Source organism: Hermetia illucens, chromosome 1 (assembly GCF_905115235.1).
Source record: "Hermetia illucens chromosome 1, iHerIll2.2.curated.20191125, whole genome shotgun sequence".
NCBI classification, from domain to species: domain Eukaryota; kingdom Metazoa; phylum Arthropoda; class Insecta; order Diptera; family Stratiomyidae; genus Hermetia; species Hermetia illucens.
In genome coordinates, this window is record NC_051849.1 from 188,325,666 (window position 1) to 188,344,699 (window position 19,034).

At 42.8% G+C, this 19,034-nt stretch overlaps 1 protein-coding gene across 1 annotated transcript in view; it reads right to left on the minus strand.

Annotated features, from left to right (window-relative positions):
• Positions 1 to 19,034, minus strand: part of LOC119654514 (zwei Ig domain protein zig-8-like) — a 570,111-nt gene that overhangs the window by 259,185 nt on the left and 291,892 nt on the right. Inside the window, exon 3 of the mRNA XM_038059957.1 lies at positions 1,665 to 1,708. The gene's annotated coding sequence lies outside the window, so the exon portion shown is untranslated. The remainder of the gene's footprint in view (positions 1 to 1,664; positions 1,709 to 19,034) is intronic.

Here is a 19,034-nt window from a genome sequence, read left to right on the forward strand (position 1 = left end):
CATCTCATCAGCCAAAATGTCGATCGGCATCATTCCGGCTACTGCATAGGTCGCTTCATCCAAAATGGTTCTATAACCATAGTACACTCTTAAAGCGGTCTTTCTTTCGAGCATTGCATGGAGTATGCAATACAGTTGACCAAATTGGCGTTGCGTGAAGCAGTACTGAGCTCACCACTCCAGCTATAAGCAGTCTATGAGTGCATCACGGTCGCCCAACATTTGGCATCATCCTCGCCAGAGTCATGTTAACATTGGGTGCCTTGGTGCAAGCATTTTGTAAGTGCTGCTTGAAATTCAGTCTCGCATCTATCATCACTCCAAGGTATTTAATTGCTGGCTTTGAAGTGATGATATGCTTCCTCATTCTGATGCGAGCAGTGGTTTCCTTACGCCGCTTCGTGATAAGCACCGCCTCTGTTTTATCCTCCGCGAGTGCACCACCTGCATCTTCCAACCACTTCTATATAGCAGTGAATGATTCGGATGAATATAATTCCACATCCGCCAGATCTTTCGCAATAACAGTCTCCGCTATGTCATCGACGTAACTCACTGTTATTGCCTCGCTAGAAACTGGGACGTTGAAGACATCATTATACGTGATGTCACAATAGCGGCCCCAGCACGGAGCCCTGTGGAACACCCGCGGGGACAATGTATTCTTTGGTTCTATTGTCGGTTCACCAGGAGGTTTATCAGGTTTAGGTAACAATACTAACCTTTGTTTTGTGCATGTCTCAGGAAAGATCCCATCCGTCAAGCATGCTTCAAACAACTCTACGAATATATCTGGTCTCGACTTAATTGCGAGCTTAAGGACTTTATTTGGTATGCCGTCGAGGCCGGGCGCCTTGTTATCTCCCAGCCGTACCGCAAATCTCCAGTACTTCTTTCGTTATTACTGATGGTGTTACAACCACATCTAAAGATGTCTGTAAATTGTAACCCGTTGTACGCTCCTGAGAGAACAAATTCTAAACGATTTTCAGTAGGAGATCGGAATATGTAATTTGCGGAGCTGTCTGACCTTTAAATCTCCCCATCACAACTCTGTAAGCGCTTCACCATGGATCTATATCTACCTTTACACGGAGTTGCTTGAAGCAATCCCTCTTGCTTCGCTGTATAGCTAGCTTCAGATTTCTTCGAGCTTCTTTGTAAGCTTGCTGTTTCATCTCCTGGCCAATTCTACCCATTGCTGTCTGAGCCGCTGGTCTGGTCCGATGGCACGCCGACCGAAGATCTGACAATTCACTATTCCACAAGCAGTTGGACTTTCTACTGGGAAAAGTATGCCGGCATCGATGAGTCGCATGTCTTCGCGATACACTCCGTGATATGGAGGGCTCTTTCCGAGAATATACCTTGTTTAGTGTCCTAGACCTCGTCCTCGTCCGACTTGTTGAGTTTGCCGTGTTCCTTGTCCTCTTCAAGTTTAAGCTTCAATTGGGCTTGTCTGGTGACGCCGTTTGTTTGTTATTAATAAAGTGATGTAGCAATGCTTTTGCAGGAAAGATACCAGATATGATGCCATCTCACAAATTATATGCTTATCCATAGTTGACTACCCATAGCAAAAGCCGAGTGCTATTTAAATAAACGTCGCTTTTAAGATTTATAAATTAAATTCGATTCCATAACATTAAATGTTAGGTACTTACCACAGGCAGTTCAACTTTGGTTGGACTTGAAGCATATGCTAAACCTGAAACAAAATCATTTATATTTATATTATTTTTATATAAGCAAACAATCATAGTTCTCAAAATAATCAATTATAGTTTTCAAAAAGTAAGAAAATATTAAATAAAGTTCCCATAAGGTTCGGATTACACCTTGGTCACTTAGATCCTTTAATGGCTTGTGAACTTAACTCTTGTCAGTGCAAAGACGAAAAGACGAGTGATAAGCTGTAGTGGATATATGGTAGCCATTTACCTCTCGGTGGGGTGGAGCGCATTAACCACACCGACACGCCAGGACTTCCTGGGATGCCCCAACTCTTGTTCTACTGTTCTGCCCCAAGTGCATTTGGGTGACCCACCCGTTGGCCATCTTTAGAGAGTGGATTCCACTGCATCATGTAGCTAGTAATGCAATACTCCTCTCTTCCTAGATATACAAATTGATCGACACTTTTGATAATCTGTCTATTAATGCAGATGGGAGAGAGCTGGTTTTGTCGGTGTTTATCTTCCATCCAACTCTACTTGCCCCTTTCTCGAAATCCAGAGCCATTTTAGCAAGGCCCTGACCTGGTGAGAAAGCAAATACATATCTTCAACGTATTCAAGGGGGGAAGTCATAGTATATTGAACTTCTCCACTTCTTCCGGACAAGACAGCATGAAGATCGTCACCGATAGCAAGAAGAAATAATATCGTTGATAAAGTCCAACCCTGGTAAACTCAGCTTTTCGCCTCAACTTCATCAAAAACGTTACCTAAGTGCAGCATGTGACATTTTGCGTCATCATGTGCCGCTCTGATAATAGCTATTATTTTCTCCGGAATGCCTCTCCTGCATAGAGCACTCCAGATACACTTCCTGCTCACGCTGTCAAAAGCCTCCTGGAGATCGTAAAAAGTAGATGAAGCGAAGATCTAAACTTGGTAGACTGTTCTTTTATGCGTTTCATGATTATTTTAGCTATTACCTTCGCGATGTCAAGGAGCACGCAGATACACCTTCAGTTGTCACACGCAAAACGGGCACCCTTCTTTAGAATCTTAACGATCATCCGCTTTTTCAGTCTCTACGAAGGATCTCGGATTCCCAACATTTCCATACAAATGGAAGTAGCATATTTGCGGTGACTACAGCTGATGCGATAAATAACTCTGCGCGGAGGCCTTACTCCGTTTGAGTGCATTGATGGCCGAAATGATTTCTCTTCTGTTGCGTGAAGCAATCTGTATTCGCATTTTATGGTGACCAGCCATTTCATCCACAAGAGAAAGAACTTCATCCACCATTACCTTCGCATGATCATCGAAAGATTTGCCATCACATTCAAATACGCTATATACTCTTGAAATCTCTGCGTTTTGCCGCATCTCCCCTTTCCCAGACCAGACTAGCAAATTCCCTTTTGTCACGGCGCACACTACTTAACTTCCCGGGGATCCACTCGGTACCGGAATTCGAGCGAGCTACGCCCGACATAGCTCACAGCGATTAATGGAACCTCCAATCCCTTCCTTTCATCGATCCGCACCAACAATTCCGCAGTCAGGCGGATCGACCAGTGTAGCACCCGGCAAAAGAACATTTTTCATGGCAGCTCAGCGTATCTACCGTCCATTCAGTAAGTTAAATCTACAACTGTCGAGCGACAGCTGGATCATACAAGTTGTCGATATTAAACTTGGGGGTCGCAGCTTAACAGCCTTGCGAGAAGTGACCGGCGGAACACACAAATGAAGGTAAGCGACCATCGGATGGTGATCACTTTCGTGGTCGATGTCAGCGTCTCTCTCCTTATGCACATCTAGGAAACAACTCCTAAATCTACTACTGATCGCTAAGTACTCTATCTAACCTAACGGCAGGCTTTGTGCATGAAGAGATGAGGCTTTGCTTTCCCATTACAAGTCCAGGCGAGGTGTTGTTAGAACCCACCTTTACATTTATATCACCCATAATGATCACAATATGGCGTTTAGGAAACCTCTATTGAACTGCGTATAATGAGCGGTAGAAAGCATGCTTTTCCACTATATCAGAGGCCGTTGGTATACAACACTGCACAATTGTGATGCTCCTTAAACTGAATCGTAATCCTGCAGTCAGAATTCTGTCAGAAACCAATTCCCAGCACCAACCGGACCCCAGATCCGTGCCTGCTACCACTTGGCTTTCCAGGGTAGAAAAAGCAGATTGCCTTCTAATGTATTCTTAAGCCGTAACTCATACGGCACTGGAGTCGCCATAGAAATATATGACGCAGAGTAGCCGAGGAGGAATGTAGTCTTCGCAGCGGTTAATGTGGCCTACCTCAGCGTGCCCTACTCTCTTATTACGCAGGGGTTATTCCTCCAGCAAGAAAGACGTGCTAACACCTTTCAGAGATGAGCTGCTGGAGATCTGCGGCAGAATACGTGACGTCAAAGCAATCATGATAATGATTGGCGTTCCCACCTAGGTTTTGGTATGATACCGATGTCGGAGTAGGTTGTCTTCACGCGTATCCCATGCGCTCCGTACTAGGCCTACTGCTGTGGAACATCATGTATTTTGGTTTATTTAATCTTCGGATTGGAAAAGGGATCATATAATGGTTATATTTTTATTGAAAATTTTAATCAGTTCCAAGTTGTCACAATTTCGACAAATACCGGATTTTACTTAATACTAGTACTAAGTGTCAAGCTTTTCGGATCGTAAGATCCTACCGGCTTATTAAATATATAGGGGCTCTGGTGGTGATGATCGGCTTCCGCATGGTTTGAACCAGACTGTGTGAGAGTTCTACGAAATCTCTCGAGGTACCCAATTTCTTTAATTTTCCTTGCTAGTGTTGTGGGGTATGTGGCGATCAGTTATAACTGGCCTGTCCCAATACATGCTGTATGAAAAACTATTGAGTACTGATCAGCCCATGCAAGGTTTTGATGGATTACCTTACATACAGCAATGTGTCTATTCACGTGTTGCCCCGGCGCCACCACAGCCAGCCAGAAATGAGATGTTCCAACGTTTCTAGCGTCTAACCAAACATTCTGCACTGGTCGTTCTCCACCCACTCTTTCATTATGAACTTTTTTGAAGCTCTCGTGGCGACCACGCCACACTTAATGGTACATATAAATCTCTCAGCAAAGCGCTTGTCAGTAGACAGCCGTCTGTTGGACAAACAAAAGTCGACAAATAGTTGTTAGAGGCAATTCGCATGTTTGCCGTGCATTTCCTTCTGACTTCACCGCACTCAGAGAATTGAAAGCTAAGTGGAGTCAGTTCAGAATCTGCATTATAAGCAGCCACATGCAAGGGACTCGCCTGTTCCCTGGAAGATGCCTCTCCGTATATGAATGGCCTCTGCATTATGTGCACCCTCAGATGAAGGTACTGGTCAAGTGGTAGGTAACCCTCCCATAACTATCGCCAAAACTTTATTAGCTTGGGATCAACGCGATACAGACGTCATCAATTAGCCCGGTATGCAGTACGGTGTTCGAAAGCCTTGGTATAATCGATCTACAAATTTATTTATATTTTATATTTATTTATATATCTTCTTATCTTTTTACTTTTTTTATTATTTATGTTTCGTTCCTTCCAGTTTTGTGTTATTTTTTTATATTCATTACAATGAAGACAATTTACTTGATTTGAGAACTCACTCTTCCGTTCTCCCTTTCACCCACAGCTCTCACCTTAACAAGGAACATCCTTCAATATAATAAACCGAGGATGCCAGGAAAGGGAGACAACCTCAAAAGCGGGAGAAGCATCGATTGAGGCTGGAGTCCACGCAAGTGTCCGAGCCGTTAGTTTTTTTTATTTTTCACAATATAAGGTTCGCAAAAGGACACGAAGTACCAGGTCTGTTTGAATTTCAGATTCCGGGAGGTCTCACGCATGGGCTAAAAGACACGTGAAATTTTGTTGAATGACACGTGAGACGTGAAGGATCGAAGTATTCAAAGGATCCTCCCCCTTACATTCCTGATCCTGGTTAGCATAGAGACAAGCAAATGAGTGCCGACGGAACATTTCGATAGAGCTCTAGTATTTACGGGTCGACCTTTACCGTCAATTTTACCAACTTTCTTTTGTTCTTTTTCAGGTTTTTGGATAATTTTTCCGTCTTGGTCATCTCCATCCACTCAGGGTGGTCATTTTGACCATCCCGAAGTCTCAATAAGATAATATTGAAGATATTAAATATACTTCACTGGACACCTAATTATGTAAGAGCCCAACAGTCCACTCAACATCAAGCTTTCAGCCAGTGCTGATATCCAAATTGTAAAGATTATGATTCCAGCAACAAATTTGTAGTGTCTACTTCTTTGCGGTAATAATAATAATAATAATCGTTGGCACAACAATCCATATTGGATCAGGGACTTGAAGTGTGTTAGAGCACTTCATTCAAGACCGTAGCGGTACACTATAGGATTACAGTACCCTAAAGTAGGCAATGTGCTCAGCACTGCGCCCGCCCGAGATTATTACCCTAATTTGACTCAGGTACTCATTCACAGCTGAGTCTACCGGTATCCGACGTCAAATCACGATACAAATTCCACTGTCACCAGTGAGATTTGAACCCCGATTTTCCATACGACAGCCTTGCACTCTAACCACTCAGCTGTCCGGACACTTCTTTGCGATGTGGACGGTAAATTCCAAGGTCAATTTGACAAGAGAGTGCCCTCAATAATATGTAATGTTTCCACTCTTTCTCTCGTTTTAGCACCCTTTAGTTTTCCAAGTTACCCCTCTCAATTTCATAATTCCCATTCCGACATTTATTTACATCTAACATTTAAAATAATTAATTTTACTTATTTATGAAAAAACCTAACAATTTGTCGCTTTTCCCTAAATTCAAGAATCTATTTTCATTTGAACAATTCCAAATTTTAATTATTAATTATTTTCGAATGGTGCAAGCCAAAACTAACAATGTAAGTCCTTGACCCGTCTGCTTTTATAGAAACTTGCCGAGATTACATACTATTGGATGCAGGCAAAACGATTGACCTTTGTTTGGTCAGATCTGTATGTAGTGATGCGATACATACATTGTCGTTTTTACCTATGTTGCGCAGACTTTGAGTTTCGAAATTCAAGGTCGGTCTTAGCAGAAGGGAGAATTAGCGAGATTGAAACTAACATTACAACAATGTAATGTAAGAAATGTTCGAAAACTAGCGATAAGCACCCCATATCAACAAACCTGAGTATTCGTAAAATCTGCTTAAAATTTCTGCGCACTTCATTTCCGTTCCTGTTTCAAAATTTTGGTTCTTCCACATTTACACATCTGTCTCCTTCACCTAACTTTATTTTCCTTGTACTCTTTTATTCAAATTTCAAAGTCAAACTATTCGTAAATATCAACTGTTGGATCCACCGAATAAAAAGTTTACCTAAAAGAATTCATATGTTTCTTATCCCTCACTTTTTTGGTATCCTTGCACCCTGCCTTTAGCAATTTTCTCATGCAATTGATACGTCCTTAAACACCTTCTTCTCTGAATTAGATTCCATTATTCCCTCTCATGTTTCTGTTATCGTTTTCACATCCTTTATCTTTGAACTTTTGTAAATGGGCGATTGAGTTGGTGGTCCTGACAAGCGATAACTAAATTTCGATAAACACCAATCTTGTGTGTTCAAAGTGAAACCTGATTACCCATTTCCATATATTCGAAACTGATGTATTCTGACATATTATCTTATTTTGATGTCAGCATGGTGAAGCATGAATTTCGTGTGATTTAGCAGCCAAGCATGTTCTTGATTGACGTTAAGTGAACAATGTAATAAATATCAGGCTTGGCGCGTCGCGATTTTATAATTGGGTATACCAACAACAGTGAATTGTGTGTGATAGCCATGTTTACAAACAAGCCTCATTATATTAAGCAAAAGCCCGTAAACAAATCCTTGGAACTAACGTTAGTATTTCCATTCGACGCCACCATTATGCAAAATAAGCAATACCCTGTATTATTGCCCTCCATTCCACGATGCCTTGCTCCTGCCATAAATAACCCAATGAGCACCTTCTTCATGCGGAATCCTTTCATCACTGAACCATTCTGAAAGCAGAAAATGGCAGGACTACATTCCACAAGTTTTTACCGATCAGTCCTTAATATCCAGGTGGTTGCAGTTCCGGTCTTTCTCCCACTTGGAGTCCTTCTAAACATTAAATGATACTGAAATTTTTCCTGGAATTCAGAAAGGAATCACACCGTATCCTTCTGCTATAGAATAGCAATTCCAAGAAATTCTATTTAGTAACCGAGAATTCGATACGACCACAAGACGAGACCGACACAAAGGTCAAGGGGATGAGGCGTAGTGGTAAGATTTATTTCTCTTGAAAAATGTTTAGAGATAAAGTGCCAGCCAAGACATTTTCGAAGGTCGGCAGAATGGAAACAACAATTTTGATTTAATTATAAAACTTTTGAAGCGAAATGAGGATAATTTCTCAGAAGGAATGAAAATACATTTCATTGGGAGTATTTGATACCATGATGAACTACTAGATAAATGCACATAAATTCGATGGAATCTTGAGGGTTGAAAATTCATGGGAGAGTGATGGGAAGTGAAATCATCACCAAGATGGTCACAGTCACTCATTGGCAATCAATAATACTGCATTCAATTTTCCTTCTGGAGGTTGTTGGAAGTTTTCCTGAATAGAAAACCTAAAACAATTCCTCGAATCAAGGAAGTTCAAGACTACAGGTATCGAGAACTTATTCTTCGCACTATATATAAACAATACCTTTTGCGTTTAAGTGTAACCAGAAATGATTTCCAATGGTTTTCCTGGTACCGAAGACAATACCTTTTGAAATGATACAGCAATTCTAAGATATTTCAAAGAAAGTAGTGGCTTAGTGCTGTCCTAGAATTGGTTAGATCACACAGCCTCCTAATAAAATATTATGTTCCTCTAATAAATTTAATTGATTTTCAGAGTACTATAGGAGGAAAATCTTAGTGGATTTTGCAAGAAAAAAGTTGAAAAAGGGCCTAAAAGTGTCACCATACCAGAATGAAAGTAAGCATTTATTAGCTGCGAATGGGGAGAGAACTCCGCCATGCTATTAACATAGTATGCTGGTCCCAATCCCGCGTAAAGGAGGAAGGTTTAAGGCAACGTACTCTGTACTATCCTCAGTAAAAGAAAAATAAAATGCTGAGATCAGGGAAAGAGATAAATAGAGTATAGTTGGAGTTATTCTACTATGCTAAATCCTACCTGATCTCTCCTGGTGACAGGCCCCGCGACAGGTCGACCAAGAAAATGCATACAATGTCGTTACAAATATGATGATCGGATTGAGTCACAAGCGTCGGAGAAATGCTACGGCGTCCACCTCAGTCGACGCGGTAGGACGGGCCCCGGTCCTAACTGGAAAGACCGAGGAACTCGCAAGAGCCCTTCGGAAAAGGCGCATTGCAAGAAACCCGATGGTCTGGTGCCAAAAGCTGCAACATTGAACGAGAACGCGGTAAAAATGGCTACAAACTTCTCTACTTTGGTAACCCACACACTCCTGCAACCCTCGAGGTTACCAAGAAGGGTAAACGGTACATCAACCAAAATACTTGGCTTTGGAATGATGATGTTGAAATGAAGGTCCGTGAAAAGAAACGCCTCTACCACAATTTTCTCGACGATAAAATACCTGCTAATTGGAAAATTTATAAGAATGCCAACCGGGAAGCAAAGAAAGCGGTCGCTGTCACCCGAGCCAATCATTTCGAAAATCTGTACGATAAACTGAACACTCGGAATGGCGAGAGAGATCTGTATCGACTTGCTGGAGCAGTCCAGGGTGCTTATTGGGGGATACGAACCCATGCGCACAAAGGATTGCTTAAACCTCACCAAAAAGAACCTCCGAATCATAGTGGGAATTCTCACTGGTCATTGTCGGCTGAACTACCACCTAGGGAAGCTAGGGATATCTACGGACACTGCCTGCAGGTTCTGTGAGGAGGAGGACGAAACCTCTATGCACGTCCTGGGACAGTGTCCAGCACTTGTGCAAAGTAGGTCGATACATATGGGAGAACACTTAATACCAGATGCAAAGCTGAAACTTCTGGAAGTGGGGAACATACTAAAATTCCTAACGGCTAGTGGCCTGCTTGAGATACTATGATCAACAGGTACATTATAACCAGTAAAAGGGGCACAATAGTTCTTCAAGGACGCGGTGCGACTTTCCCTTAACAAAAAAAAAAAATAATAATCGACTTGCTAAAAGCCATAATGAACGCACACAGGAAATCGAACACTTCTGTTGACAAGAACGATACTTTGCTTACCAACCGTCGAGCCGCAAGGGATAGATGGCGAGAATACTTCGAGCAGATTTCAACTGAAGAATTTGCTCATCCTCAACTTCCACAATCATTGCCGAAATTTGGAGCAGTTCCACCAGTCAGCGCAACTGAAGTCGAGGAGGCAATAAAACAAATGAAATCGGGGACCCAACACTGTGGCTCAGTGAGTTCTTTAACCGGGTTATTCAGGAAGGAAGAACACCATCTGAATGACAAGAAAGTACCACTGTTCCAATATGGAAAAAGAAAGGTAGCCCAGCAGAATGTTCAAATTACCGTCCGATCCGGTTACTTTCCCATACCATGAAGATTTTTGAACTCATTATTGACAACCGTATTCGCGAAATCGTTGAAATAACCGTGAATCAAGCCGGATTTGTCAAGAACTACGAAACTACTGACGCAATACACGCTGCGCGGTTACTCATGGAGAAACACCCTGAGAAGCATCGCCCTCTCTACATTGCCTTTCTGGATCTAGAGAAAGCGTTTGACCGTGTACCACACGAACTCATCTGGTATGCCTTACGATAACACTTCGTGCTAGAAAAACTCGTGGGGTGGGTTCAATTGCTCTACGACGATCCGAAAAGTAAAGTTCGAGGTATGGCGGGTGTATCAAAAACGCTTCGTGTCTCTGTTGGTGTTCATCAAGGAAGCGCCCTCTCACCACTCCTCTTTGTTCTTGTTATAAACACCGTCACACAGGATATCCAACGTCCAGTGCCCCACACACTGCTTTATGCAGATGATGTTTTCCTAGCATCTGTTAGCAAAAATGATCTCGAGCAACTTGTTCAAAAATGGAATGATCGCCTCATGCAACATGGTCTCAGATTGAATTAAAACAAAACTAAATTTTTGACGACCGGGCACCATGAAACAGGCCAGAACTGAGTGATTTAAATACCTCGGGTCAACGCTATCAGCCAATAGAGAACTGCGTTATGAAACTGCCTCACGCATCAACGCAACCTGGATGAAGTGGCGTTCCACAACTGGCGTTCTTTGTGATCGACGTATCAACGAACGTCTCAAATCTAAAATTTACCGCAATGTCGTCCGTCCAGTCGCTCACTATGCTCAGGACCATAGAGAGCGTTGACCGACTATAAAAGACAATGAACGGCGTCTTGCGGTAATGGAGACGAAGATGGTACGTTGGACTAATGGCGTGACACGTTTTGATCACATCCGAAATGAGGATATCCGCGATCGTTATGGGGTTGCACCGATCGTGGAAAGGTTGCGAGAGAGGCGTCTTCGATGGTATGGTCACGCCATTTGTGCCAACGATAATTCACTTGCCAAGATTGGTCTGAACATCGAAGTCGATGGTAAACGAGCAAAAGGCAGACCTAAACAACGGTGGCTTCATACGCTGGATGGGGATTTGAAAGCCTCGAGATTGCACCCAGATCAGGCATTCGATAGAGCCAAATGGCGAAACCGATCACGACGAGCTGACCGCGCTTGTGAACGGGACAAAGGCTGAAGAAAAAGAAGACAGAAGAAGAGCTCCGAATGGGGAGAGGGAGATTAGCCTAAGTGATCATTTTTGGGGTCCTGCGCCAGAGAAAGTTCATTGACGAATCCGGGAGGCCTTCCAAAAGTGTCTGATTAACGTTGGTAGGTACCACAACTGCCTCCAGAGACGTTTAAATGTGGTTGACCCTATCTCTCCACCAGCCCGGCACTTTCCCTGTGCGTGGAATGTCGCAAAGGCGAACATCGGAAAATTCCTCGAAGCTGTTAGAACAGGCGGAGCCGCGGGAAGGACTTCTATTGCGGGAAGGACTTTTATTCCGGGAAGACACCTTATATTACCGACCTAAAGAAATAATGTCATTAAGTTCTCCGTTTGGCACAATGCGATAGGCCCCACACCAGAAAAATCGACGCTCTGCTGTAACTCTATCCACTTAATGCCAAAAAGATGAACCCGTTCTTGTTGATGACAAACCGCGTTTTTTGCCATGAAAAACCTGGAAGAGGCAGTCCGAGAGTATCCCGGTAAAGGTGCACAGGCTGGTGTTCCACCATCGATGGGTTCTCTTCCCGGCCGCATTCAATGTTTACCTAGAGGAAGTAATTTCCCTTGTGCTGGAAAGTGTCAAGGCTGCTACAGGAAACCCTGAGTTGCCATCTACATACCGATCATTCTGTATGCTTGATCCGGTCGGGAAAATACTCGAAAAGCTTATGAGGAGTAGACTAGCCGGAGCGATATATGCTGCCGGAGGATTCTCCCCAAGACAGTTCGGTTTAAGAGCTCAAAGACCCACACTGGATGTTATGTTGTTCATCGAGCTAAGGTGCAAAGACGTTGATGTCGACTTGATTTCAGAAATGCCTTCAATTCCATAAAATCAGGTCAGAGATAGTACAAGAAATCATTCTAGGACTGGACTTCTCGAAAACTTCTCATGATAATCTGCTAAAATTCGACATACCAGAAAAGTCGAATATATTGTTGAATAAGTGCAAAGAAAGAAAAGGCCACCGACGGAGTTTCGGCCTTAAATCGGGTCATGGCAAACCTTTAGCAGGAGACGTCCTTTTGTGAATGCAATGCAACCCGATCTGTTCTACGGCACGCTGGTTTGGCTGATGTTCTTGGTAAAGGGGTGTTTCGTAATTGCTTTGTGGAAGAACAGAGTCGGAAACCTTGGAGATGGTGTCATTTTAGCACCACGTTGTGCACTTGTCGGCAGCTATCTGAAAGCAAGAAGGCTTCCAAAATTAAAAGAGGGATCCAGGCGGCTGCGGTTTCTTACCAGGGCAGAAGCAACTCTTCAGACGCTGCTTCACCTCTGCCCTGGGAGCACCGATATGAAATAGTCATTGCTATAAAGGCGTAGTTGTGTAATTACGGGCTGGCAATAGCGGCAACATCTCCACTTTTCACAGGACGGTTGCGGCATCAACCAAACGGACAAACCCCTAATTGAAACGAGGGCTACCACCAGCATGTGGGACGTCGGAATTTTCATGAAACAAACTGCGACCCAGGCCAGCATCTAATTGGAAAACGAGTAAAAGGAAAGTAGGATCAACGGCACACATCCAAAATGACTCATTAATGGAGATATATGTACATATCAGTGCAACATAAAAAACAGAGTAAAAACACTTCTGAGGAAGACGCTAAGATTTTCAAATTGACGATCAAATGACTGCTATGATATATATAAATAATACAAAGAATGACCAAGATACAAGCCTAACATGCATCTTTATAGAAACAAATAAGGAAACATTATTAGTAACCCAGACGATGGGTTTAATGCTTCAAAGATCTCACGTTCCATCTAACGGGTATCCCCACCCAAACACCCACCCCCGAAATCTCCGAGGATGGGGAAATTCATTCATAAACGTCGCCACTAAACTAGGTCGAGTCAGCAGTACAAGACCAGAACACAATATAGAATCAAAGGTTAAGACCAATGGAGAATAGAGAGTTCAGCACAAACTCGGGTTCGGAGCAAGGAGACAGTTTCGCTCTCACTCGCTTCAATATATCTAAAGGGACATTACTAATCAAATCGACCCACTTTATATTATGTGCTGAGGCCAGAGAGTTAGTGGAAAGCCTAGTAGCTACGCTTGCGAGAAGACACATATGCAACTGCGTGGCCGCTTAAAAGTAACCATTTTGAAAATTAAAAAGAACTGGTTCAAACATTTGTGTTATATAAACACTCGGGTGTGGCTTACAAGGTGGTAATTAAAACGTTGCGAAGATCACCTCAGGTCAGCTACCCGCGCCTCCTGAAAAAAGATTGTTGCCACTCTGTCTCCTCACCAGCAGCAGAAGGCAAACGGTAGTCTCGTTCAACGTTCTCGTTCCCCAGTAATTGTGAAGAAGTTGCGGGAAAAATATCCTGATAGTGACCGTTCTCAATAATGGATTTCTACTCAATGGTCTTACTTCATGAATGTCTGCCTTCATCTCTGGTGTGCCACACTACTGTCGGCTATAGTGACCAAGTTGGTTGAGCAATGGCCAAAAACCATCAGAGTTGGACAAAGTTAACCTAGCCCAAAAATCTAGTTTGTGAAATTGACCCTCAATTCCCGACTGCAAATAATGTTTAAAGTTCTTCTCAAATGGCCGTCAGCTCATGCCTGCTAGCCTGCCTTGGGAATGTGGAACGGAGAATCCTTTTGGATATTTCATTGCCTCGTGTATCATTTTACAAAACCGAAAAGAACCTCCATAGGGAAATGTCTGTTTTCTAGTGAGGGTTGTGGTTACGTTCACGAAAACAGAGACCTTCGGGCCATAGCGTGGTGTTTCGTTTCGACACGGGCGCCGTACTCTTTTGCTCGATAAAGTTTTAGGCAGGTTTTGCATCCACCAGTATGAATAAACTGCGCTATGCGCTCAGTATAGACTGGTACTGTTGTGCTTGGCTCAGCGGGGTTCTTCGTGTCTTGAGAAGACCGTGGGGTTAAGTCCACAAGGCAGGTACTCACGTTAAACAACAGAGACGTAACTGCCCTTAAACCTAACATATGAAAAATAAAAAGTATCGCGTGAACCTATCGGAAAACACACGAAAATAAAAAATATCATCTCCCTCCCCATCTCAGCTCACTCGCGGTCTGTCACTCGAAAAGGGCGATCAGGTAGTAGGTCGTCAGGACAGTCCATGGACCGAGGGATTTGCTGGTACCACCACAGATTCGGCGATAAAGCCACTAAATGTACAATTCCTTGTAAATTCACTCCTGCCGCAAAAAACTAGGTCCGCGGGGGGTCCTGGCGACGGCCACCCAGAGCGCAGCGCCACGTCGCCTAACAATTTACGACCCTCTCAGCAGGCGCAACTACCTCGTGGATACTGACGCGGAAGTTTCGGTTCTTCCCGTACCCCAACACCTTAAACTATTTCCACAATCCCTGAAACTAGCAGCAGCAAATTCCTCTCGTATCAACACATACGGGTATAGGCAAGTTGACGTGAGTCTTGGCTTGCGTAGAACATTTTCATGGCGTTTCATTCTTCACACTTCTTGGGTCACTATGGATTGCTCGTAGACTTGCAAAACACGTCTCTTATAGATTTCACGACCAACCTTAATTCGTCGGGACAAATGGTATCTCACCCAAGCAATAATCTTTCCGTTCTTTTAGAAGACATTACCGACTCTCGTGTTCGGGCGCTTTCCCAAAAGTTCAGCCAGATTACTACCGAGTGTAGTCTCTCCAAACCAGTGAAGCGCAATGTGCAGCACCACATTAACACTACTGGTTCCCCGATCTTCTCGAAGGTGCGTCCTCTACCATCCCAGAAACTGGCTATTGCGCGGAAAGAGTTTGAACAACTCGTTCAACAGGGTATCTGCAGGCCCTCAAACAGCTGTTGGTCTTCCCCACTGTATATGGTCCCTAAGCCAAACGGTGAATGGCACCATGTGGGGATTACAGAAGGCTAAACGCACAGACTGTTCCTGACCGATATCCAATTCCACTCATCTACGACTTTGCGCATCACCTCGCGAATCCTGCCGCGCCTCAAATATAAGGGCAAGATGCGATCCGTCGTGAGACTCCCTCCGAGATCGTGGCTTCGGATCACGAGTTTTCCGGCCCCACACGAGCGGTGAATTCGATATTGCTTTTACTTTCAATTAAATTTTGTGTGGATTATTGCAGGTTGTGATGTAACGCCATGAACCATGAAATTCTGTAAAATGGCAAGTAAAGGGCTGAAGTGCTCAGGGCATACGGTAGATTGTAGGCAATGTCCTTCTAATCCTGGATTGTTACTCTGACTTCACTCAGGTACTTATTCACAACTGAGTCGGCTTATATCCGACATCCAGCCAAGGCCCTTTTGTCACCAGCGAGATTTTAACCGTCAGCTTCCGCAATGACAGTTTAGTGTTCTAAACACTAACCCTTCCAGACATAATTCCATTTTGCAACCCCTTTTTTGGTAGATCCAGCTTTCTAGAAAGTTTCAAATAATCACATCCATTGTCATCCAAGGACTTCAAGTTACCCTTGTTGCCAGTGAATTTCAGAACAAATGAGTTCAACCGTATCCTCGCAAATTGCATAGAACAGGCAGATGGATTGACAGGCAGTAAATCGATTTTAATGAAGTTTTGCTGAAAACCCCAGAAATTGGAGATTAATGCTGGTAGACGTTCTTGCATATATATCACCCCCAGAAAAACAAATTTGCCTCCTCTGAAATGTTTGCATGTACAAAAGGTAAATTAATTTGCAAATAATAATTGGATTATCCGATTCAGGAAAATTTCTTCATACCCTTCCTGAGCCTGGTACATATCTCAAATAATACGAAGTCACACGGAAAATAAATTAACTCCCAGATTCTTTGTTCGGAAACAAGATTAAGCGTTTCATGCTCCATTCACATGAAGCCTTCAATTTTCCCGAGAAACAAAGTTTAATGGTTGCCTTTCAATTAGCCCTCGCTTTTCTTCGTATCCCACCTACATGATCCATTAATTGTGTCGCTAAGAAAAATGATTTTCCGTAGAGAATCTGTCGGAAAATTCGAAATAGGAAAAAAAAGCTGAATTTATGGCACTCTAATATGGAAGTAAGTCCGTGATGCAATTACAAAGCTAATTGCAATTATTCCATCATCTTCAATCCTTTCTATTTTGCAGGGAGGAAAAGGACATTTTGATATATTTCCAGGCATAATTATAATCCTTGATCCACAAAAAAAGACACGCAATGTGATCGTAATTAACAAATTTGGTTTTCTAGAAAGGTTTTCAATTGAAACCTCTTTCGAAAGGCGTAAAGAAGTGATTAAAGGTTGCCTGTTTCACTTCTGCATAGGCGTGAACTCATTAGCATTAATTTTTGGAAAATTGAACCCTTTTTCCGCGAACAGGCTTGAATACATTCGAGAAAGGTCAGCGCAATTAATGAAATTTTCATTAGAGTTCTTACACAATTCAAAGGAAAATATATTCAATTAAGGGTAGCAACCGAAGCATCACCACTTTTGAAGCTAACACTGAAATATCTAAATATTTAGACAGTAAAATATCAATTCAAAATGAGGAAGAAAAATTAGATGAATTGAAATTAATTGAATGCAATTAAAAAATGCGAAAGTTTCTAATGGGAGCCGGGACATCTGATCCCACAAAAAGACAAGTCATTCGTTAATTGTGACATGTCGGAGTGAGTTAGAATTACGAAAAAAAGATCCAAGAGGGAAAATAATTATTATTATTGGCAGCAACCTTTTGTCCAACAGGTAGAAGGATACCGCTTCAACGCTGTCATTTTCACAAAAGCAACGAAATTAACATGAAATTTTGGGCTTTACGTAATTCTTGGCATCTAAAAAGGGAGAAAATTTGAGAATTCAGAGCGATCTGCCCAAATAGATTGATATCTATTAAGCGTCAATTATTCTTAAGTTTTTTTTTCATTGTCTTCTAATGTTTATGTAGTACTAATGGATAAGTTTCACTGTAAGTTGTAAGGTGCTCATTGACTTTCCTATGTCCCTTTTCAAGAGAAGCCGCTCTGCATCTACAGGCTCCCGGCGAACATCATACATTTTGTGTTAAATACGAACCTAATACAACACTCAACATGGAGAACACAGAAAGGGGCAATGACCACATAGTTGAAGGATATCAACCTTAGTTTCGCAGTGCCCGACCACGCAAAACGGTAAGAAGTAGACTTCCTTCGTAACCAAGGAACAAGTACGGGGGGCACTTGAAAACGGAATGCACCAAAACTGTAAACAGAGACCTTAGTTCACTAGAAGTAAAGGTCAATGCTACAACACTGGTCCAGGCGAATGCATTACTGATGTTTGAATAAATTAGTGAAAACCAGTACTAAACTAAGAAAAAATCTGGTTGCCAGAAGGTAAAAGATTCAGGATAACCAAAGAGTGACAGGACCAGCACGCAAGCAAAAGAACTCAAGAAAGTGAAGAAAAATTGTTCATGCTGACTTTGCTGGAAGGAAGAAGGGATGACCTTCCATAAAAGAGAGCGTCTGGGAAAGCTTCAATGCCCGCCTAAAGTTTAAGGAGAAAAATTAGAGAGACAGACTCAAATTGTAATAAGTAAACGGTTTCCAGGTGGATAATCCAATCTCAGCAAAAGGTATTTTAGGCGATGTTTTTGCAAGGAGTCCAATACAGTGATCAGGTGACAATGTATCAGATACGGCGCATAGTAAAACAAATGGCACTAGTCGTTGTCAAAAAATGTTTATGACGGAGTTGGACCGAGAGCAGAATAATAGGATTCAGGGTAATAGGGGTCGCACCATTTGAATCTATTCCGACAGTCGGGCGTCATTATCAGCACTAAACAGCAATGACATACCAAGCCAGTTGATGTGGAGTTGCCATCAGGTGCTGCTGAAACATGGCCGACTGAATGAAACATTTCTGATGGAATCCGGCCATCCACTGCCAAGTCTACTCTGAAGAGTGAAATTGCAAGGATTCACGCAGCCGAGTGGAGAAATTTGAATTCTTTCCGGCAAGCGAAAATCCTTGTGAAAGAGCCTGGGGTCACTAGAGCGGCATTTTTGTTGTTCCTTAAGAAGTGGGACATGAAAACCCTAATAGGGCTTTTAACGGGACACTGTTCCTTAAACTACCATATGGAAAAGATTGGGGTAATGGTTTCGGCTATATGCAGCCAATTTGATGAGGAAGAGGAGACCCCCCTGCACTTTTTACGCAGCTGCCCGGCCTCCTCAGATCTCGGACGAAGATACCTTGGCAAGGTTTTCTTCAATGAAAAATCTGCACACTCTCTGACTCTGGAAAATGTTCTCAGATTCGCTAAAGCCTGTGAACGTCGTAGGCGGGAGGCCATTGAATAGTCGATTTACGGGGATAGTATAATGGGCCTAACAATGGCCTGAGTGTTCGGAGCCGCGGCTCTCCCCAGTAAACTAAACTAACTAAATAAGCCGAGAGTTAACGCTGGAACAAATCGTT